Genomic DNA, 23356 nt, shown 5'->3' with positions numbered 1-23356 from the left:
TGTATCCTATTTTAGGGATCAAATAGAATAAGATTATTTGGTAATTTTATTGAAAATTTTATTGAAAATTTCTGTCAGGCATACTGAATAAAGGATGATGGAGAAAAACCAGTGACATTCAAAATTCTCTTTTTTTCCTAGTATTTTGTAGCAGAAAATTTTTCTGGCAGATTTTGTGTGCCAAGAAAGGTAATAAACTTTTGCCATGAGTCCCTGTTTGCTGCATGTCTGAGGTGAGTGGAGTAGAACTGGACTGGTTGACTGATTTTTACTCTTCCATCTACTAAGGTAGTCAAATCAACCACATGTTTTATCAATGTGACCTGTATATAAACAGACTTCCCTTGGGTATTGTGAATCTTTTAAAGAAGGATCACATCTTGCTACATTTCCTTATTCATAGACATGGAGAATGCTAGTGCGTAACGTAACACCCCAAACTATTTCTTTAGATCTTAATTTTAATATGAAGAGAGAATGTCACTTTTGTTTAAACAGGGATCGAATTTTGGAGAAACATTGCTTCGAGAGACACAACATGCATTACAACACAATGATGTATTCAGCCAGATGTCTTCAAGACAGAAAATCACATGGCTAAGCAAGCCATGCGAATGTTCTTTAAGGAGAAATAAAACAGAAGAGAAAAAAACAAACATATCAGATATTTCCTTTTTTTGCAGCATATTATTCCAAATCAGATGTATGCCTTATGTTTGTAATTTGCCAATTATGATTTTTTCTCTTATGTATATGAAACTCAGGGATCACTATAATGTTGGTCTTACATTACAATCTTGCTCTATTTGTTTATATCTATTTAATTATATGGTTACATGTGAATGTAGCATCTAGGGCTTCTCAGGTATCTGTTAGGACAGTTGTTAGAATATAGTGAGAAATTAAGGGCCATTCATAGCAACTGTATATGGATTACATTTTCTCTCATGGGCTTTAGGTCCATATAATTGAAAAGTATATGCACTTGAAAATCCTGAGCAATACTGAAATAATTGAATAAATTTATCTTTTTTTTCTCTGTGTTTGCAATCCCACTGTCAGTATGTCAATAAGTATTCACTAATCGACCACAGTAGATCATAGTTCTCAGCCAGACAGGAATGGTAGGGTTCCTCCAGGGATCTCCTTAACTGAAGATAAAGGATCAGAGCACTTTTCAGGAAACCGAAGGACAATCCCCAGTGGAACAAATGATCATGGATTTACTGTCACTTCACGCTATTTTTAACAACCCAATAGCTTCTCTGGTGGCTGCTGCCCACACAGCCTCTGGCATATAGTAGGTGCCCAATGCATAATTGCTAAATGAAAGAATGAATTCAATCTCAAGGGCATCCATTTCATTTTCTCTGCAGCTACACCATTGGCATGGCAACAGCCCAGTCAGCACATTATTTTAATAATTTTTTTCTTTCTTTTTTTATGCTAGTTTCCATAAGGCAATGGTCTATACAATTTTTAGTTCTATATCACTAGTAATTAAGAAGTTTTGTGCATGCATCCCAAATATTTATTTTATAAATAAAGTATTGTGTTATATTGTAAAACATATTTAATAAGTGGAATGATGAGGTTAAGTAAGTTAAAGGAAGTTCTAATATATTGATTCCTGCATTTCAGTATATTGTCTTCCTTACCATCCTTGTCTCCAATCTGGAGACTTGGCTAAAATGGATAAAAGAAGAATAAGATGCAGTCCCTGCATCACGAAGCTGGCATGTGTGTGAGTGGTCCTTGTGTCTTATCTGGTAGACCAGATGACTACAATGAAGTAAAATGATAGAAAAGGTATTTTTATGGCATGGAATACTGAAGAGAGTCTCTGAACAGAATTTTATTAAAAACATTTTAAAATACATTTCACTGTCTACAACCTTTGATTTGCAGTAGGATAGGAATAGTAGGATATTTCTTGTGTTGCAGTAAGTTCAGGCACACTTAAAACTTTTCAATAGATACTCTTAATTCTCTTGGAATCTTAAAAGCAAGTTTTTTGTAGTTGTTGTTGTGTTTGTTTGTTTGTTTTACTTTAAGGATTCTCCTTTTCTTCTATCCTGAAAAATCTGTCCACTTAAAATGGCCTTCTAATTCCCTGGCTCAGTAAATTTTACTTTTTTGATGGAACATTTTTTACTTGAATTTTGACCCTCAGGAAGGGATAGCACATGGGGCAGTTATTCTACAAATACGTTTTAGAGGTTCATTTACTTCAGGCATGCAGAGTGATGTGGCAAAATCTGGATCACAATATAAGTACGGTAATTCTGTAAATAATCCAGTTACCTCAGTTTTCTTGGCCATCAATCCAGGTACTGATGTCATGAGAAATATCCTTTTAATTTGATGTATACATCTCTCTTCAGGGCCATTCATCTCTCACTACATAATTGTTCAATCTCTTTCTTTATTCCCACTTCTTGTCTTCTATGACCTTAGGTCATATGTATCTCTTTTCAGCACAATATGGCTCTTAAAGTGGAAAAAATGGTCAATCATTTAGAGTAAAACTAGTAAATATCCACATAAAGAAGATTCCTGTAGTCATCTGTGTAGCAATCCACCTCAAGAAATGGTTTCAAAATAAATTCCAAGTCTTTGCTAGGTGAGTCAGAAATATTTGCAAAGATAATGATGTAACATTTATCTACTTATGTAACAGGATTGAGGTCTTTATAGAATCTGGGGGAGAAACTAGGATTGGTAAATATGTCTCTAGGAGTATTTATCCTAGGTATCCAAGACAATATATTAGGTATAGGTGTCATAGTAAATGAATATATTGGTATTCAGGCTTATAAATTAATCTCCTGTGAGTTTGGCTAATGTGAGTTAGGTCATCTGAGCAAAATTAACTTTGCACCCTCAATAGAGAGCGCCAGGACCTTTATTTTGATGAATCTACTAAGATGGCACACAATAAGAAGCTTTATTTGAGCTAGCCTCTTAGATATTGTTATTTAATTTTGGTAGTAATCCCAATTCTCTATTTGCATTGACTTCTATAGCAAATATATTGTGTAATTAATTTGTTGTATAGTTTACTTTCTTTGAATAATTATATCTACTTTGTATTATTTATGATAATAACTGCTGCTGTAATACACAAATCCCAAAATTCTAGTAATTTAATTAAACTATTTCTTTTCTTTCATGTAATGCTCCAGTACAGATATTCTTGGTGGGTAGATGAGGTGTTTGCCCCATTCAACTACACAAGGTCCAAGTGGATGGCAGCCATCTTCAACATCCCGAGTCTCTTTGGGTGTTGACATCAACCAAGGAGAGCATGTGATTAGAAAAGGAAAGGAACACCCATTTCTTAACCACCCTAGCAGGGCAGTGACATACATACATTACTGCTGCTCCCATTCCATAGGAGCAAGTAGGTCACATGCCCATATGTACACAAAAGGGGGGGGGATTAAGGAATGTGGTCTCTGGTGGGGCAGTCCCTTTCAAGCAACAACTTTCCTCTAAGAAAAGCGAGGGTGAAGCCTCTCTCTGCCATAACCCACAGCATGGTGGAATGTCTGAAGGATAAGAAAAATGTTAATGTAATCATTAAAATATTTTGCTTTGCAAAGTAAACTTTTGATGCACTGCTTAAGAACAAGGCAAGTATATAATAATAGCAAAAGTTTAAATTAAGAAGCACAATGTTTAGATTGCTTTTAATGCCCAAAGTAATGTCCAGATCTGACAATTAACTGCTTAATTTCATCTGTGTAGGCAACTGATTCTTAAAGACGTAACATGAATCTTTACTCAGAATTATCTAAGTTGGTTTATACAATATAAAATAGATAAATAAAGTAAATGCTTCCTATTTTATTGCATAAATATAATATTAATGTGGTTTTTTCTTTTGCCCAAAGAGGAAGAAATTCAAATTGATTGGAAGAAAAACAATTTGACTTTTTCTGGATGTGTAATAGAGTAGAAAAACTCCTCAGACATTTATTTTACAGTTTTGGGATCTGTTCACAAATATGCAATGCGGAAAGAGATTACATGTGATGTATTAAGTTACAGAAAAATATCACCCAAAGATATATATATATATGTATATATATGTGTGTGTACATATATATATATATATATATATATATATAGTGCTTTGACTATTAATATATATATATATATATATATATATATATATATATATACACACAGCACATGATACTGTAGAAACACAGAAATATTTAATGAGCAAAAGATGGACTGAAGTAAATACTGAAGCTACTTTTCCATAAAAGGATTTGAATTCTGTTTTAATACGTAATCTAGAAGGTGCCTAGTCTTCTTGTCAATGCAATTTTTCTTTGAGGGTTCTTTGACTATTAATTCTGCATTCAGTGAAATAAAAGCAAGTGTAAAACCAAACAAAATATTTAAAAACTAAATTTGATTGCAATTGTCTCTTTTTATTTAATAATTAACTTTTAAACACCTTTTTTGTTCTAATAAACTGAATTTCTGTCAGTCCCTTTTTGTAGATTTTATGCCTAAATCCTTGAGCTCTGATGTGGCCAGTTTGGTCAGGGAGAAGGGTCTTGCTCAAGGAAAGGCTGATGTCACATCTAATTAAACAAGCAGGGTGAATGTTGTGTCAGGGTTTTCAGGACTATGAGAGGATATCCTTTAAGACCTAGCTGGATGTTTTATGAATTTACAATTAGCAAGGGGGATAAGTCTGGCCTTGGACAGTGAACCTGAGTATGTTAATGTGATCAGGAAGGTTCTGGTGCTGCTACCTTCCTCTCCAAAGCTACATATATATTGAGCAACTAGTTAGGATGGTGATGCAATTATAGTTAACAGTTACCAATAATTAGGTACTTTCTCTGTTCTAGGCCCTGTGTTGAAGGATTAAAATATACTTTCATTAAATTGCAGAACCCTGCAAGAAAGGTTTTATTATTCCCATTTCATAGATATGGGCTCTGAAATTCAAGGATGTTGAGTGATTTACTCAAGGCCACATAACTATTTGCAGGAGAGGGAGGATTCAACCCACCGGTATCTGACCCCAAAACCCTTGCCCTTTTCCCTAGGCTAATCTTCTTCTCTCATTGATGCATCCACGACAAACTTTTTGGATCCTTAGACAAGTTTATGATCACACTTTTGCAGACTTCGATCTTTCCCTTGCTCTGACATTAGTGACTGCCCCAGGCACTAGCATTTTACTGCACACCGAAGCAATTATTTATGACTTGGAGATTTGCAGCCTGGAGCTGGTTTACTGGAACTGTTTTAAACAAAACCAAAAGGAACTCTTTTCTTTGTTGCTCAGGATTCTTGGATTCTTTGATCCAAAGGAACTCTGTTTTCTATAGGAGACATGTAGGAAGAGTACACAGAGAAGAAAGGGCTTTTCCAGGCCAGTGGCCTTGCTTGTTTTGTGTGAATCTAACTTTCATACTAAATCTCATCAACGTCAGCAATTTCTTTATGGTTACTGAAAACTCCCTGTGACTGCTGTGGTTGGAGTAATAGTGGGTGGAGATAACTGGGGGGTGAATGGGGTGGTCTCCAGGCATTGGCAGGTGAAATATGCACCATCTTCCAAGTGAATTTATATTAAAATTTTATCCTTGGAATGTTGAGAGAAATTAATACTGGTCACGTACATGCCCCCATGCTGCTGCCTTCATCTCCTTTATTGCTTTTCTAACTCTGATACTTTCTTTAAGACTCAGCTAGTGCTTCAACTTTTCCAGTAATCTTTTCTGATCTTTTCATGCCCAGGGCTAGGTGGCCAACTATGCTTCCATGGCACTCTGTTATTGCACTTAACCAAATTAGTATTTCAATACATATTTATTCCTGGTGATAATTTAAAACATAAGCTAGGAACTATGTCTTACCCATCTTTGTACTGCCAGAACAGTAACAACAACAACAAATCCTAAAAATTCTCAGTGTTTGAGAAGATTTAAATTGAGTTTCATTTATTTATTAAATAAGTATTTTGTGAGCAGCTACTATGTGGAGATACAAGGAAGAGGAAAATCAAGCATGGTTGGCCTTGCCTTCCTGCTCCTAAGATCCATCAGTTAATAAAGGCTGGTAACTTAAATAAAATGAAAGCCACAAGGCTGATTTTTAGCCAAAATAATAATAACATCATTATAATAATACCAATCCTCTAGGAATCATCCTGGGAAGACATTCTTTTATTTCAATTTGCACATACTAGATTTAAAATTTGCATTGGGATTTGACACCTGAAGCTGTTCAGACTCGTATATAGAACTGGTTTCCTTTCTTTAATTAAGCACAGTATTGTATAACTATCCCAAGTGTGGATAACTGAGAAAGGATACCTAACACAATATCATTCTTAATAAGTAGTAAAAAGACAATAATTAACTAATCAGTTGTTTCTGACATCTATGTGTAAGTTTAAATATGGAAACATTATAGTATGCAAATACTATAGTATAGTATAGTATGCAAATAAATTTAGACACCAGATAAAAGAAGCCCCCTCTTATGAAGCTGAGTTATTATCAATGTTCCCTCTCGTTCCCAAGTCTAAGGAGAAAACTTACTGAGAACTTTTCCTTACAGTCAAAGTTTCAGGGCATATATGCCACTTCAATGTTAATGTGATTGGCTGTATTAATCTCCTGCTTAAAATTAAATCACTGTCAGAAAACCTTTTCTTTTTCATGAAACAAAAAACCTCATAACCCATCCTACCCCATTTGGGCTTCTCTAGTCCCATCTTCTATCATTCTCTCCCTTGCACACTATAATCTCACTGTACCAAACTGCTGATCAATCCACAGAGTATACTAAATATTGAATGTATATAAAAGTAGTTCATAGACTTGTACAGACCATCTGTAAATCATCCTTCTTTTCAGTTCTCTATCATTTCACTTGTTATACTTCTAGATGTTTTGGTAAGAACATTAATACTCATAGTTAATATATACTGAGCACTTGCCTACTGTGCAGCAGACACAGCAGTAAATAGTTTTCACTTATTATAATTTTTAAGCCTCTCAGAACCTTATGAGTTTCTAAGAAAGTCCTCTTTATTGCTCTTCTCTTAAAAATTCTTAGTTATTCCAGCCTTTCAGAAGAATTCCAGAATCATTTTGTAAATTTCTATAATTTTTCTTTGGAATTGTCAATTGATGTTTTTCAAATACTGTCAAGATTCTGTTCTGGATGAGTGCCTCTGAGTTGGCTGGGTGGGATGCTAGGAGCAGGGGTTCCACAGGGGCATATGAGGAGCCGCTCCACAACTGGAGAGCAAGGGAAGAGGCTCAGTTACTAAGAGATAGCATAGACCAGTGCTGTCTGACAGAACTACAGCGTGGGCAAAAAGTAGGTTTACAGTTGTTCGTATGGAAAATAATATAATAATTAATAAATAATAATACAAGAATAAACTCTGTGTTTCATATACTCATAACTATAAACCTACTTTTGCCCCACCCTGTATAATACAAAATATATAATACAAAATTACATATGTAATGTTGAATGTTCTAAGAGCCACGTTAAAAACTAAAAAGAAATAGGTGAAATTAATTTTCAGAATATATTTTATTTAACCCAAGCTTTCTCAAATATTATTATTTCAACAAGTTATCAATATAAAAAACTATGAATGAGATATTTTACATACTTTTTCATGCTAATTATTTGAAATTATGAATTTTACACTTATAGCACAGGTCAATCTGGACTAGCCACATTAGCAGTGCTCAAGAGCCAACTGTGGCTAGTGGCTACAGTATTGGACTGCACATTTCTGGAGAAAACCTCCAGTCTTGAGAGGATGACAGGCTGTTCCACAGAGCAAATAGGGAGAGATTCTCCCAAAAGAGGAAGCCTAAACCTAGGCCCTCTTTTTAAACATTCTACATCCTGAGCTAGGAGTGAGTAGTGGTGCTAAGAGGCTGCTGATCATAACTAGACAATAATGAATCTTCCTACATATTGAATAATTTTGGTGTGAACAAATAATAGGTAATATGCAACTAGAGAAAAAAAAAACTGGCATATTTTTAAAATGGACTTTTTATTTTTTATATACTTACATGCTTTTGGAAGTGTCATAAGAATATGAAATGAAAAGTTTAAAAAGCTTGTTCCACCAATCTTAGGGTATTTGAGAAAAAAGCTTACATTCTTGTTACTTAGGAAAGGATTTTGAACTGTTTACAATAATAGAACATAGGGCAATATTTCTCTGTGTATCTGTGATGGAACATAAAAAATAGAAGATAGTGTATTTACAGTGAATCTAGAAGTTCACAAAAACAGATCCAGAAATAAGGGAATAATTATGGAGCTTTGAGTTTATAAAGTAACATTCAACATTTTCAGGAAACAATTGCGATCAAATACAATGTCATTGAAGATGAAGACTCTTAATGATATAGTCTCCATTGCCTCTGTTTAGCAATCACCATTCTACCCCTACTGAAAATGATGAAAAGAGACAAAGCAGATGCCTTCAGAAATACTAATGAAGAAATCTAAAAAGAGAAAATGCCAAGACGTAAAAACTGGCAGTTTATATAGACAGCACTAGTGGGGGTAATAGATTTTAGCAGACTGAACCATTTGCAGCCACTGTATAAAAAGCCTAAAGGCTTTATGGAATGGCTATTAATAGGAAGATAATGCACAAATCTGTTTATGAGAATGTTTTAAAATCTAAAATAGCATGTACTTGACTATGAGCTCTTGTTTCAGAAACTTTTGAAAAAAATAAAGTTATGATTGAACCACATGAAACTAACATTTTTGAGGTCATGAATGGTCCACTACCAGCGATTTCATACAGTTAAATATATAAGGTATTAGGAACCTTATAATACCAGGAGTATAGAAAAATATAGAGAAATGTTTCAAATCTCATTAAATTTAACAATTCAGATGAAGTAATCAGACTGGCTATTTGATTGGGAGACAGTATACATGCAAGTGCTTTAGAATCTGAAGTCAGGTTGCCATGTCCTGTGTCCACTTCTTACCATATGCTTTTGGGCATATAATTTAACCCCTATCTGATGCAGTTTCTTTACCCATAAAATAAAAATATCAATAAATTATATTGTTTTCATGTGCTTTTAAAGCTTTGGTATATCCTTTTATTTGTGAAATAACCATTACAAAGGCTGCCCATTTATACACTGGATTATTTGTTTTTTAACTATTGAGTTATAAATGTTCTTTACATATTCTGGATACAAATGGTTTTTGAAATGTATGATTTGTTAATATTTTCTCCCAGTCTGTGGCTAATCTTGTTTTTACCCTCACCCGAGGATATGTTTATTGATTTTAGAGAGAGAGGAAGGGAGAGAGAGAGAAACATTGATGTGAGAGAGAAACATCAATCGGTTGCCTCCTGTGTGCACCTTAACCAGGGATTGAACTCGCCACCTAGGTATGTGCCCTGACCGGAAATCGAACCCACAGCCTTTTGGTGTGCTGGATGATGCTTCAACTGACTGAGCCACCCACCCAGGGCTCTTTTTATTTTCTTAATAACATCATTTGACAAGCATAAGATTTTAATTTAAAGTTGAATTTATCAGTTTTTAAAAATGGATCTTGCTTTTTGTGTCATATCTAAGAAATTTGTGTTGTGCATGTTCCTTAAACTGTTTATTTAAGATGTTATTGTACTTGTACAATTAGATAACTTAATTAAATATTTAAAGTGATGAAATGTGAAAAGAAAGAGATTTTCTGTCTAAAATAAGTTCAGAATATTGGAAAGACACTACAAAGAATGATTTTAAAAATTATATTGAATTAAACATTGGTGAGATAGTTGTCAAATATTAGGAAAAAATTAAAAGTTATGATTCTGCATTAAGATTGCTCTTTGCAAACACTGGTAAGTTCCAGTTTGCTTAAAATAATTTAAAAAATAACCCTGAACTTCATAGATAAGTCTTTATGGGATTGTGCAGAGAATAGGTTCAATCAGCACAACTAAATTAAAAAATTCAAAAGACCTTGATTTTACATCAGAAATCTGAAAAATGAGTGTACAACAACATTAAGTAAAATACATCATGTTTGTATATGCACATATATTTCCTACACTGACTTTTTCTTTCTTTTTTTTTTTAATATATCTTTATTGATTTCAGAGAGAGGAAAGGAGAGGGAGAGAGAGAGATAGAAACATCAATGATGAGAGAGTCATTGATCGGCTGCAGTCTGCAACCCGGGTATGTGCCCTGACCGGGAATCGAACCCTGATCGCCTGGATCCTAGGTCGACGCTTAACCACTGAGCCACGCCCGGCTGGGCAAGTGACTTTTTCAATTAACAGTGATCTATAAATCCCATTTGTGTCATTGTGTCAGATAGGTCTTGGTTAGAGGTTGGGGAAGTTATTTAATTAGATCATGTCTAGGCTCCATAATATGCCTTCAGATTTGAACTAGGGGCAGTAATAGAGCATGTGATTCACAGAAAGAAAACTATGCTATTTCACTTCGCTTCTATATTTGAATGTAAGGAAAAAATATGTTAGGAAAAGTAACCAACTTCCAACTGAGATGTAGCCATGTCTCTCTTAAGGTTGGGGTGGTGGAGAGTTTTTGACATCTATGATGAGCTACTGAAGTTTCTTTGTGCAGTTATTGGATTTTGAAAACTGAGGCATGAAATAAAATAAGAAGATGGAAAATCTGAGAGCATGAACAAATGATAAGAGATAAGGTCAATTTATAATTAGAAACAAGACTCCATTAAAACAAATTGCAAAACATGTGAGAGTCAAGCTACCCCATGGTAATAAATGCTGAATGAAAAGGAGAGCTGGTCTAAGAATCCATTCTTGTATCATGACCCTATTTTGCCGAGAAATATTCATCTGGAGGCAAAGTCCTATTTTCTACGGCTTTGAGTATTCTTTTTCTGGCAGTAATTTGGCCAAAAGCTTTTTGGTAGGTGTAAACGCTTGAGAAAGAGACCATTTTGTTAGATGATTTCTTTCCATTTAATTAGGAACCAAGTCATTAGTCTTATTGCAATATGATTAGACTACTGTCTTAATATGATAAAGATTGGAAGTAATTGTTTTTAAAAAAGACAAATTGCTGGGAACCAGGAAAGTCCCCTTTGCCTGAGTTAAACCTCCATTAATAATGTGTGAAGAAGCAGTAACAAAGCACTCAGTGTTCCCTTTAGAAGCTCCTTAAGAGTCTGTATGAAGCTTTTTTTTTCTGAATGTGGGCTGAATCACTGACAAAGGACAGTGTTAATGGTTGGCTTCAAGAATCTAATCCCTGGAAGGAAAGCATTTCCTTGGATAGCTGTGTAATGTGCTTGTCAAACATTTTAAACCATTTAACAGAAAGAAGCATTGTGATGACAAGACACAACATGGCCAGTTCTTTGGATGCATCTGCCAACAGAGTAATGCGATGATCCTTTTGGGCTCCAGTGGCTCAGGCACAAATGCAAAGTCGTGTGGAGTACATCTTTAGACTCGGTTTTGATGTTTTGCCTACTAAGTAATTAGTTTTGACTGGGCTTTTGCATCTGTGTCCTTGCAGAATATATTATTAATGTTTTGTCTTAAGTAATATCCTTTCTGGTTAATCTTAAACTTCTTTTGGAAGGCTAATAAAGTCATATCATTACAAGAACGTCTTTTTCCAATCTCAAAATAACACTCGAACATTGAAAAAGAAGACCGGATGGAATTTCCCTTTCTCTTGCAGTTGAAGATTCATTTTCAGTTATACCTTTCCAAGCCAAATACAGTAAATATCCTGTTAGTTCATTTCCATCTAGAATACTGAATCTAATGTTAATTAATTCAGGGGCTTAATGTACCTATTATTCTGATTTAGCAATCCATTTGCTTTATGATTGCCAAGTGCATCTTCATAAAACCACACTAACTACACTATCCATGATGATTGCTGGACTCAAAGATAAGACTCACCATATCAAATGGCACTCACTCCCAAGAACTAAAGATGATAAACCTTTTTATCCATCTTTTAAATAAATTGAAAGAGAAAGGTGAGAGGGAAAAAAAGGCTTTAGATTTAACCCAGACCAGGAATTCAGTTCATTTAGATACATTGATTACCTTGTTTATTCTCACATTATCTGCAAGAACTTGTGTCCCCACCTATTATTGGTGGAAGTGGAGCCCTTGGAGTGCCATGGGAACAAGAATTTCCTGAGACCCCCACAGGAGGATGAGGTATCATGGAAAGCTTTATTGATGATGAAACATTAAGTAAGTTTCCCTCCAAGGTCCTGTATCCCTGCATTTCACCATGGAAGAAGTCCAGCCATGTCTTCAACAGGGCTAGAATTAAAGCTATTGCTGAGAGTCTTCATTCCATATTAAAGCACAGTGGAGTCCAACATTTGGCTAGCTTGTGTTCCAAATGTTGCAGTCCATTGTGTGTGAAGCCCTCATGGCCCAGGGCTTCTTAAGGCCACATGGCAGGCAAGTCTGTGTCACAGAGCAAGTGAGTGCAAGGAAACAGGAGCAAAGCAAGAAGGGAGCGAGAACTCTTTGTTTGGGGATTATGACTAGGAGCTTAACCAATTAATTCTTCAGGATTTTGTGCGCTTGTAGTGGCTCTGCATCCCCTAGCCAACAATCTTTGTTCCCCAGGCTAGTCTGACAGGCAAGCACCTTCCCTACGTCACCTTGACTTCACTGCACATGTACCCATCTTCCCCTTTGTTGGACCCCTTCCTCCAGTGATCTGCAGGGAATGGATCTGTGGTTCCCTGGGGAGTGTCAAGTTGCAGCTTTCTGGTGAAGCTGCCCAGATGACCATGCTTATAATGTCTGGCCTCCCCTTTGCTCCTTCCCTAATATTAATATCAATAACTAGCTAATTATGATGATAACACTTGGAGGGGGAAGGTAGCATTTATTACTTATTGCTGTTGGTTTCAAAGTACCAAATTAGTAGTAGAGGGAAGAGGTGGGGGCTGGTGGGGTTCATAAACTTTAGAGCCACAGAATTCCCAGAAATGTTCTAAAATCTGCATCCCTTTCTGTCTTTCCTTCCTTTTTCTTCTTCCTCCTCTCTTTCCCTTTCCCTGTTTCTTTTCTTCTGTTCTTCTCCAGCTCTTCTTTCTGTCTTTCTTTCTCCTTCCCTCCTTCCTTCCCTCCTTCCTTCCCTTCCTTCTCTTCCTTCCCTTCCTTCCCTTCCTTCCCTTCCTTCCCTTCCTTCCCTTCCTCCCTTCCTTCCTTTCTCTCTCTCTCTATCTCTCTCTCTCTCTTTCTTTCTTTTTCTTTCCTTTTTTCTCTTCTTTCTTTTTTTTTCTTTCTCTTTCCCAATGGAACCTTTCCTTCCTCCCATGTTCCCCATGAGGAGTGAGCAATTCTTAGTTCTTAGGAATACTTAAGTCTCAAATGGCCACTGACCCCAAGGACTGAACAGATCCTTGCCTTCCTCCTCTTAGTCAAATAATCTGTCAACATTCCTTTCTGACCTAATAGTTATCATTCTTGTAATTGAGAGCAGTAGAAAAAAGCATTCTGGGGTCTAGCATTGCTAAAAATAGCTTAGTACAGATGTTTGGACATTATTTGCAATTAAAGAATGATTAATGCTATATTACTCACTAACTTTCTCTTGTTTTCCTGAATGGGGAGCAAGAACTAGAGCTTGAGCACCATTCATAGTTGATCTTATCTAAGCTTGAAACCATTTGAGAGCAAGTTACTAATCCATGGCTTTGTGATTATCATATTTAAAAAAGAACCCTGCAGATCTATTAGCTTTATTCTCCAAAATTTGCAGAAATGTCCTCAAAATCATAGAGAAGTGCCAAATAAGTATTCCTCGTACCTACAACAGGTTTGCTTTACATAGTAGGTACTCAGTACACATTAACTGATAAAAAATAAAGTACAAGAGGGCCATCATTCATGTGTTCTGGGGTGAGAATCAAACATGGAGAACTCCTGCTCTATCATGTATCCTGATCATACTTGACTCACATTCATACTAATATCAATTTAATATCCCAAAACTAAACTGAAATTCCAGTTTTTCAAAATTGGGATTGATGGGTCAATGAAGGTGTCACTTGAGGATCATGCCTATGTCCTCATCACCCACCAGTGTGTGTGTGTGCGTATGTGTGTGTGCGGAAACTCTTATGTGCCTAGTTCTTATGCACAGACACAGGATCTGTACTTACCTCTGTTGTGAATCTTTTCATGTTTCTTTGTCAATCTCTTTTGTTAGACTTGGTGACAGTTTAGGCGACAGGATATGTCTTGTTCATGCACTCCCAAAGCCTACCAGTCAGAAGGAACAGACATTAGTGGTTCCTAAGCACTTTATTTTGGAGTCTCCTTGTCATATCATTGCATATGCATTTCAATGCATTAATATTCCACATAGAAATTACTTTTGCTTAAAATTTTTTTAAAGAGCTTAAAGTTACTTGGTTATAATAACATTTAATTTATGATTGGCTGATATTTCTTGGCAATCAGTGTGAATGTCAGAAAGTTATGTGAAGTACAAAAACCTAATCTGCAAGTTTTTGCAACTATAATGAAATTTTTATGCATATCAATTTACTCAAGCAATTAATTAAATTAAAATAGCAATGGAAGAGAAATAGGCCTTCATTTAAACTTTTATTACTTCAACTTTGATTTTTCATTTTGTAGTTTGGAGTTTATAATTTTTTTTTCAGTCTCAAACGTTGTAGGTCTTGGCAAGTTCATTGGCTCTAGGCACCGAGCCCAGGGTGCCTAATGGATAGAAGCAGCCTTCAGTGCAGGGTTCAACAAATAGCTGACACCCAAATAGCTAACTAGCTGCCCACCAAGGCAGAGCACTCATGTGTGGTTATTGCTTCTGAGCAGAGCATTTGGTGTTGGAGCTACTCTCTGCAGTGCCTTTGAAGCTGGGAGTTTTCAAAGAGATAGCAATTAGTAATGAGAATGGAGACAGACTTCATTGTCAGGGAAACAGCACAATTGCTGAGCATGGATAGAATGAACAGGAAAGAGGTCTGGGGGTTTTCGGTTCCCATCAGGAAGCAATTCATATAACCACGTTTGGATGATGAAATAATCATGCTATCCAGAGAAAGACTTATCACTGCCATTATTGTTTATTTTAACACCATCTGCTACGTTCAAGGTTGGGAGAACAGGCTGGGAAGTTTACACTGATGCATTGGTGTGCTTAGACTTTATTTTATATAAGCTCAATGACAAATATTAATTGCCTAGTTATAAGAAATGCAGTTTCACAGTTTGGAAAATCTTTACCTCATATCTGGAGTAATGTTATTTTTCTATTCTTTTTGTACAGACTATAGATCTTAATCCATATGGTGCCATGCTAATAATTTTAATAACTATCCAAAACTTACTATGTGCTAGGCATCACAACATGCAATTTACATTTACTTATGTAATCATCACAGCAAATCTATGCAGTAAGCAATGGTATTATTCCCATTTTATTGGTAAGTAAACTGAGGCCCAGAGAGATGAAGTGATATAATAAGGTCATATAACTAGGAAGTAGAAGCAGAGATTCCTATTCCTTTAGCTTCCCTATAATGCCTAGACATCCTTTGTTGAAGTGGCTCTTATTTAAATGACTTTACTTACATGAGCTTCTTCAAAATAATTTTCTTTTTTGTTTCATGTCTTATTATTCTGATCCTGTGTTCATAAAATTTTTTTTAAAAGAGTCAAATATTTGAAGCTAAATTTGTGAAAAGAAACAAATATTTGGAATTGCTTCTAAAATATTTAAAACCTATGTTAAAAGAAACAAAGGTTTAAAAATAATTTTAGTATATTGTTATTATATTAAGATAACATAAAACATTTTAAATTTGTACCCCACTAGTGATAATTGCGTGAAAATTTCATTCAGGTTGAGTTGGAGTTTACATTTGCCAGACTTTTAAAAATGAATGAATAGTCCAGGCTGGTGTGGCTCAGTTGGTTGGAGTGTCATCTCGTACCCCAAAAGGTGGCAGGTTTGATTCCCAGTCAGGGCACACGTCCAGGTTGCAGGTTTGATCCTGGGTTAATGTCTTTCTCTCTCTCTCTCTCTCTCTCTCCCCCTCTCATTTTTCCTCTCTCTAAAATAAAATTTAAAAAGTTAAAAAAATGAATGCATAAATAATGCAATGAAAAATGCTGATGGAAGCTTTTTAAAAGAATAAACTATTTTGGGTATGTTCCGTATAATTTATCTGTATATTATTAAATTAAATGTTCTATTAATAAAATTACAGTGTTCCAGAAATAGCAGAGTTCTAGAAACTCCAAAGTTGTTGGCATTTAATTCATTTACTGTGCTTAAATAAACAAAATAAAAGTGCTTTCTTTAAAACATAATTTATAATTCATATTGATTTTACAAATTACTCTGGTAGTCATCATATATAAATCAATTTTAAGACAGAATTTCCAATTAGAAGGTATATCTTTTATTCATATTACTATTTATTTCTTATTATTTTTAAAAAATATGTCTTTATTGATTTCAGAGAGAGGAAAGAAGAGGGAGAGAGATAGAAACATCAATGATGAGAGAGTCATTGATCAGCTGGCTGCCTAGCCCGCAACCCAGGCATGTGCCCTGACCAGGAATTGAACCCCGATCGCCTGGATCCTAGGTCGACGCTCAACAGCAGAGCCATGCCCGGCTGGGCCATATTACTATTTAGAAATTCTGAAAAAGTGGTTTACTCATCTGTGTCCTGAGAAATATCAGGCTCTACCTATCCTTTGGTCATCCTCATTAACCCCCTTCTACCCTCATCCTGCCAAAAAAAATGTGAAAGTCTAAAAAAAGAGTGCTTTAATTTAATGGATGTATACATGTTCAGATGATTCACTAATTGTTTTTGCTCAGGCTTATTGTTATTTACTTGTTTCTCACTCTCATTTCTTTTTGCATTGTCTTCTAATCCCCTTTCTACATTCTCTGACTAGGAGCGGTCTTGGTGGGTGACAACCCATCTGAATCTCCTTTAGCCAAGGGAAAGGCATTAACTCAAACTTGGTTGGTCAGGCTCTCTAACTCTGATATTTGTATCCAGGGCACAGTGGTGGAAGGATAGAAAGTCATTGGAACTGATTTATTCCATCTGAAAGAATGTGGCCATTAGTTTCTGCCCTCACTCCTGTCCTTTTGAAGTCTTGGATTCTAAGCTTTAGTTACCATTTTGTGAACTACTCATGTGCTTCCATTAATTTCACTTTTTGGCTTAATTACCTAGAGTCAGTTTCTGTTGCTTACAACCAGTGATCCCCGACTTTCCTTTCTGTTTTGCTTCCCTTCCGATTTCCTCTTCTTTCAGCCTCCCCCCTCCTCCTTACTATTCTCATGTTCTTCTTTCTCTTGCTTGGAGGTTTTCAAGGTTGAATGAAGAATAAAATAAGCTAACACAAAAATAGAAAAATGAAAATATTTGGAAGGTGCTTAATCATACCCATTTTATTTTTCTTTTCAATTTAAAATTGAGAGTTCTTTGGCCATATATTGTGTATAGTTCCATATCTTATCTGAGTACATAAAAATACTATTGAAAGGAACTTATATGAGAAACAACTTAATTCCCCCCAAAACTATGTAGTGCCTCCAACAATGTTACAGCTTTGGCCCATTAAAACTCATTTATAGCTTGTCTAAAATAATTAGATGATTTGATCCATGCAGTATTTATTTTCAGTGGTTCTGCTGCCAGATCTACATCTTACTACTACAATTACAAAGTTATGTTTGGAAGGAAGCATTTAATGTCTTTTCTGCAGCAGGCTGAATTTAAGTTTTGATGCCTAGTCTTTAGCTATAATTAAAAGTAAATTTAAATATTTAACACAGTAGTGGAGCTACAGCTACAAAGTTTACTTAAAAATGAAGTGAGTCATTTCATTGAGTCATTTATCTCTTTTGCTTGCAGGCACGGTCAACAGAAAAGCTTGTGTTTTGTCCTAATTCCCTTCCCAAGATATCCAACAGCTGTTGCTTTCCGCCAACTGTAAACCCCATCTTCCTGTTTTACCCTAACAGTTTTGTAGAAGCTGCCTTAGATATAGTGGCAATTCAAAAATCTGAAAAGTTTTGCAAATGACAGTAGTGACCGTTGTGAGTTATAGCTGCTAAGGGATATTAGGAACCAAAGCCAGTCTGCTAACATCAACACAGCTAATTCAAACATAAACCATTTAAAAAGAAAAAAAACAAGGCTAGCGTGGAAATCATATTTTTTTAGGGGAGGAATAAAATGATTTTCTGTTCTGAGGGCAAAGTAACAGATTAATATAGGTGACAACTATCTGAATCTGTAAATTATCCCTTTTGTGTTAGCAGATTTTATTCGTCTACATTCTACTCATCGCAAGAATTAACAAGTGCATAGATTTTATTTCAGGTTTTTAAAGAGTTATTAGCATAGCGTTTATTCCCTCTGTAATTGTTCTAATATCTTTTACAATTATTGGTCATGTTCTAAATATTTTGGCTTAGATTTTATGTCATTATAAAAATAATATTTTTATTGTAGATTTTCAAGTGGGATATATTATTTAAGTCCAATCTTGCACATAGGATAAGGTCTTGTATCTTCTTGTACGTAAATGTCTTCCTTTTCTGACAGATGTATCTAGTGCCTTGGGATGCATTATAAGTATTGTAGCAGAGATGACAAAAAAAGTAATAGTTGGGATTCATCACTTCAGTTTTAAAATAGTGATCTAAAGTTTTCTTTGCTTTAAACTGTAAACAAAGAAAATTTGAGTTCCAAGGCTTTTGATCTGCAGTAACTAGACTTTTTGATAGACACAAGGATTTTTTGGGTAGTAAAAGTTTGGTTTTGAGTATTAAGAGCAAAGCCCTAAAGTTACAGTAAACCCTCAATTTTGCAGACCTTGATTTAATGGACTTCCGATTTAATGGGAAAAATTTCCGGTCCATGTGTCGTATGTGAAAATTAACACACTGTTACTTTTAAAATGCTTTTAACCAAGATTTGCTTATAATTAAATTAACAGGCTATTTTTTTGTTATTAACTCACTGTTGTTTTTAACAAATTTTTTGAATAGGCCATATGTCAGAAAAAACATTGTAGTAATTTGCCAACAAAAATAAGTATCACGTATCTACAGCTATAGTCTACATATTTAAATCCAAGAGCCAATGCTCATGAACAATGTTCGGCGAGTGATTAGCATGTGATCACACTGCATCAAGAGTGGTAATTGGTTCTGCTGTCGCATGGCATGACTTTCTGCAGCAGTTTTAATACGTACAGGCCAATGTTATGATGTGTGCTAAATCATGCCCTACCTGTGTGGATATGTTTACTTGAAGTGACTGGTGAATGCATGCATTTTACTAGACCTAAGTGGTATAAATTTAAAATTATAGTAATACATAAAGAAAACTTCTGTGAAATTAAACTCTTCATACATACTTAATTTTAATTACACAAACATGTCTATATAAGTAAAAACAGGTAAATTAATTTGTCAGTTTTTTAACACATGCATTAGGAAAACCTATTTTATTATGTATTGGATTTTTGGCTTTAAGAGATACCCTCTCGCCCGAATTAGTCTGTTATATCCAGGTTTTACTGCAATGGTTTGAGGGCTGTCTTAGGAAGGGAGCAGAGGAGGAGCCAGATAATCTTTCCTAGAATAGCTTTTGAGGAGATAAGCGATAGGTAGGATTCTCACATTCAGCCCTGTCCTCCTCCCCCAGGCCAAAAGTACACTCTGTTGGTACTAGTAGGGATGGATACTAATAACCTGAATCCAGAGGAAATGTGCAGATCATGATGCTTTATAAAAAGTGTTGAACCTGGCCAGGCATGGCTCAGGGTTGAGCATCAACCTAGGATCCAGGAGATCACGGTTCCATTCGGGAATGGCATATGCCCAGGTTGCAGGCTCAGGGCATATGCCCAGGTTGCAGGCTCAGTCCCCAGTCAGGGGCATGAAGGAGGCAGCTGATCGATGACGACTCTCATCATTGATGTTTCTATCTCTCTCTCTCTCCCTTCCTCTCTCCAAAATCAATAAAGACATATTTAAAAAAAAATGTTGAGGGTTTGCATCTGATTTTTACTGTAAAATAGTATATGATATGTGATCATGTGGATTAAGAAATTAACAGTCTACTAGCTTTTCTCATTCATAGGAATGTCAGAATATTGTGGGAGATTTTGAAATGTACAAAAAATTTTGCTGGGTATCCTGTCTAGTGCATTCTGGATTTTTTATGCCTTTCATTTTCTTTAAGCATAATTTATCATCTAAATTGTATACTGATGTAAATAATGTTTGCTCATAGGAATGTAAATTAATTTTATCAATGGAAATGCAATTTATTATTTTCCTGTGGATATTAAACAAATTTTTTCTGTTTTCTTTCTTTTTTTCTTTTTAAAAAATTTATTATTGAAAGCATTACAGAGATCCCCCTTTTTTCCCCATTGATCCCTTCTACCCTGCATGCTCCCCTTCCAGGCCTTCACCACACTATTGTCTGGGTCCATGGGTTATGCATATATGCATACAAGTTTTCAGGTTAATCTCTCCCTCCCCATCTCTCCCCCCCAGCCTACCCTCTGAGATTTGTCAGTCTGTTCCATGCTTCTATGTCTCTGCATCTATTTTGTACATCCATTTATTTTGTTCATTAGATTCCACATATAAGTAAGATCATGTGATACTTGTCTTTCTCTGACTGGCTTATTTCACTTAGCATAATGCTCTCCAGGTAGCACCATGCTGTCTCAAAGGGTAAGGGATCCTCCTTATTTACAGCTGCTTAGTATTGCATGGTGTAAATGCCAGAGAAGATCTTGATATGATTTCAATCTTCTTGAACTTGTAGAGACTTGTTTTGTGTCCTAACATGTGGTCTATCTTTGAGAATGTCCCATGTGCACTTGAGAAGAATGTATATGCTGCAGCTTTGGGGTGAAATGTTCTGCAAATGTCAATTAAATCTATCTGATCTAGCGTGTCATTTAGAGTCAATGTTTTTTTGTTGACTTTTTGTCTGGAAGATCTCTCCAGTAAAGAAGGTGGGGTGTTAAAGTCCCCTACTATGACTGTGTTGCTGTTGATCTCTTCTTTAAAGAGCTCGAGAAGTTTTTTTTCAGCCTGTGTGAGTCTTTTGTTCTGAGGTGGGTCTCTTGCAAACAGCAAATATTTGGGTCTTGCTTTCTTATCCATTCAGTTATCCTATGTCTTTTGATTGGAACATTAAATCCATTTATATTTATTGACAGGTACTTAATTATTGCCATTTTATTTCTTTATGCCTATGTTTCTCATTCTTTTTGTTTCAATTCTTATTACAGCAGTCCCTTTAACATTTCTATTTTGAATGATAGTCTTGCTGGATAGAGTATTCTTGGTTTCAGATCCTTGCTTTTCATTACCTTGAATTCTTCATGCCATCCCCTTCTGGCCTGTAGAGTTTCTGATGAGAAGTCAGCTGACAGTCTTATTTGAGCTCCTATGTAGGTAACAGCTTGCTTTTCTCTTGCTGCCCTTAATATTCTCTCTGTCTTGAATTTCTGGCATTTTAATTATGATGTCTCTGGGCATGGGCTTCTTTGGGTTCTTCTTGCTTGGTACTCTCTGTGCCTCCTGAGCTTGTGTGACTTTCTTTTTCCTTTGCCAGGCTAAAGAAGTTTTCTCTCATTATTTCTTCAAACAAGTTCTCTAACCCTGGCTTACTTTCTACCTCTTCTGGCACTCCTATGATGCTAATACTGTTATGTTTTATGTTATCCCAGAGCGCCGTTAAAATGTCCTTTTTTAAAATCTTTGTTGTTCTCTGATTGTTTTTTTCTACCCTGTCTTCTAACTCACTGATCTGATTCTCAGCTTTCATTAATCTACTGTTTATCCCTTCCAATGTAATCTTTATTTCTATTATGTCATTCTTAATTTCCTTCATAGTTTCCGTATCTTATGCTGTTGCACATCCTATGATCTATATTCTGAACTCTATATCTGATAGATTGCTTTTCTCCATTTCATTTATCTCTTCTTCTGGAGAATTCTCTTGTTCTCTCATTTGGCGCTTGTTATTTTATCTCTCTATTTTAGCTGCCTGTTTGTATTTGTTTCTATGTATTAGGTAGATCTGCTTGGGCTCCCAGTGGTCTCTGTTGCAGGCCAATGTCAGACACTCTTTATGACTGTCTTGAATACCCTGTTTAAAACTTTCAGTACTCCATAGCTGTGGCTCCCTCTGCTGGGCTGGGTGCATTTGGAAAGGACCAAGATGCACACCAAGGTTGGTTTTTCCAAGCCCTGGGTCCAGAAGCAAATCAGGCAAGGACTCAAAGCATCCAGAGCCTGATTATTATTCTCTGTCTCTTACTGGGCCCCATGCTATAGACCACAGCTAGGTGTAAACTCCACAGCGTAGGGTGAGAGATTTTCAACAGGTGTGGTAGTACCCCCCCCCCCCCCAGGCAAAAGCTGCTTGGAAGGTAAATGTCTGCCTGAGAAAGATGTCCTCTGCCATATGGGGGAATGACTCAGCACAGGAATCCAGATGACTATACTCTGAACTCTATCCTAAGAGCCAGCATCCCTAGATTCTCCTCACATAGCTCTAGTCCACTCTGCCTTCTCTCTGCCAAAGCCCAAGGTGAGTGGTTGCCAATGAAACTTTGTGTGTTGGCCCTTTAAGAGGGTGCCTGAATTTCCAGCTGTGTCTCCCTGGCAGACAGAAACCCCACTGCTTTTCACAGCCAGATGTTGTGTGGGCACCTTTCTCAGTTCTGGTGCTCTTGGCTGGTGAGCCCAGCTTGGGGTTTAGACCCCACAGTTCTCAGTGGGAACCCTCCACAGGTGAGATATCCCTCTGGACATTCAGCAGCTGCCTGTGGGAGCCCAGCTAGCTCTCTCACACATCCGTACTTCCTACCAGTCACTATGTGCTCTCCACTTTATGTCCTTGGTAATAAGGGTTCTCTCCAGCTAGTCTTCAGTTAATTATTCAGAATGTTTTTTCTGTATTTTAGCTGTAATTTCAGTTTGGTCCTGGGAGAGTGTCAGTGTAGCTTCCACTGCCATCTTGGAATCTCCTGTTAAACAATTTTGAATCTATTTGTACATTCATTTTAGCCTTCTTAATTGCCTATATATGTCTATATGTTTTTAAATTCTGTTCTGAAGTGGTTATAACATCTTACTGGTTCCCTTATTTATTAAAGAGTTAAAAAAATGATCTTTTACCATATATTTTCTAGTGAACAAAAAATTTCTGGAGATATATTAACTTACTTTAAATTTATTTATGATGATGATCTTAGACATCTTCCCCAAAC

Source organism: Miniopterus schreibersii, assembly GCF_964146895.1.
Source record: "Miniopterus schreibersii genome assembly, chromosome: 2".
Classification (NCBI taxonomy): Eukaryota; Metazoa; Chordata; class Mammalia; order Chiroptera; family Miniopteridae; genus Miniopterus; species Miniopterus schreibersii.
Note: the sequence above shows the minus strand (reverse complement) of the source record.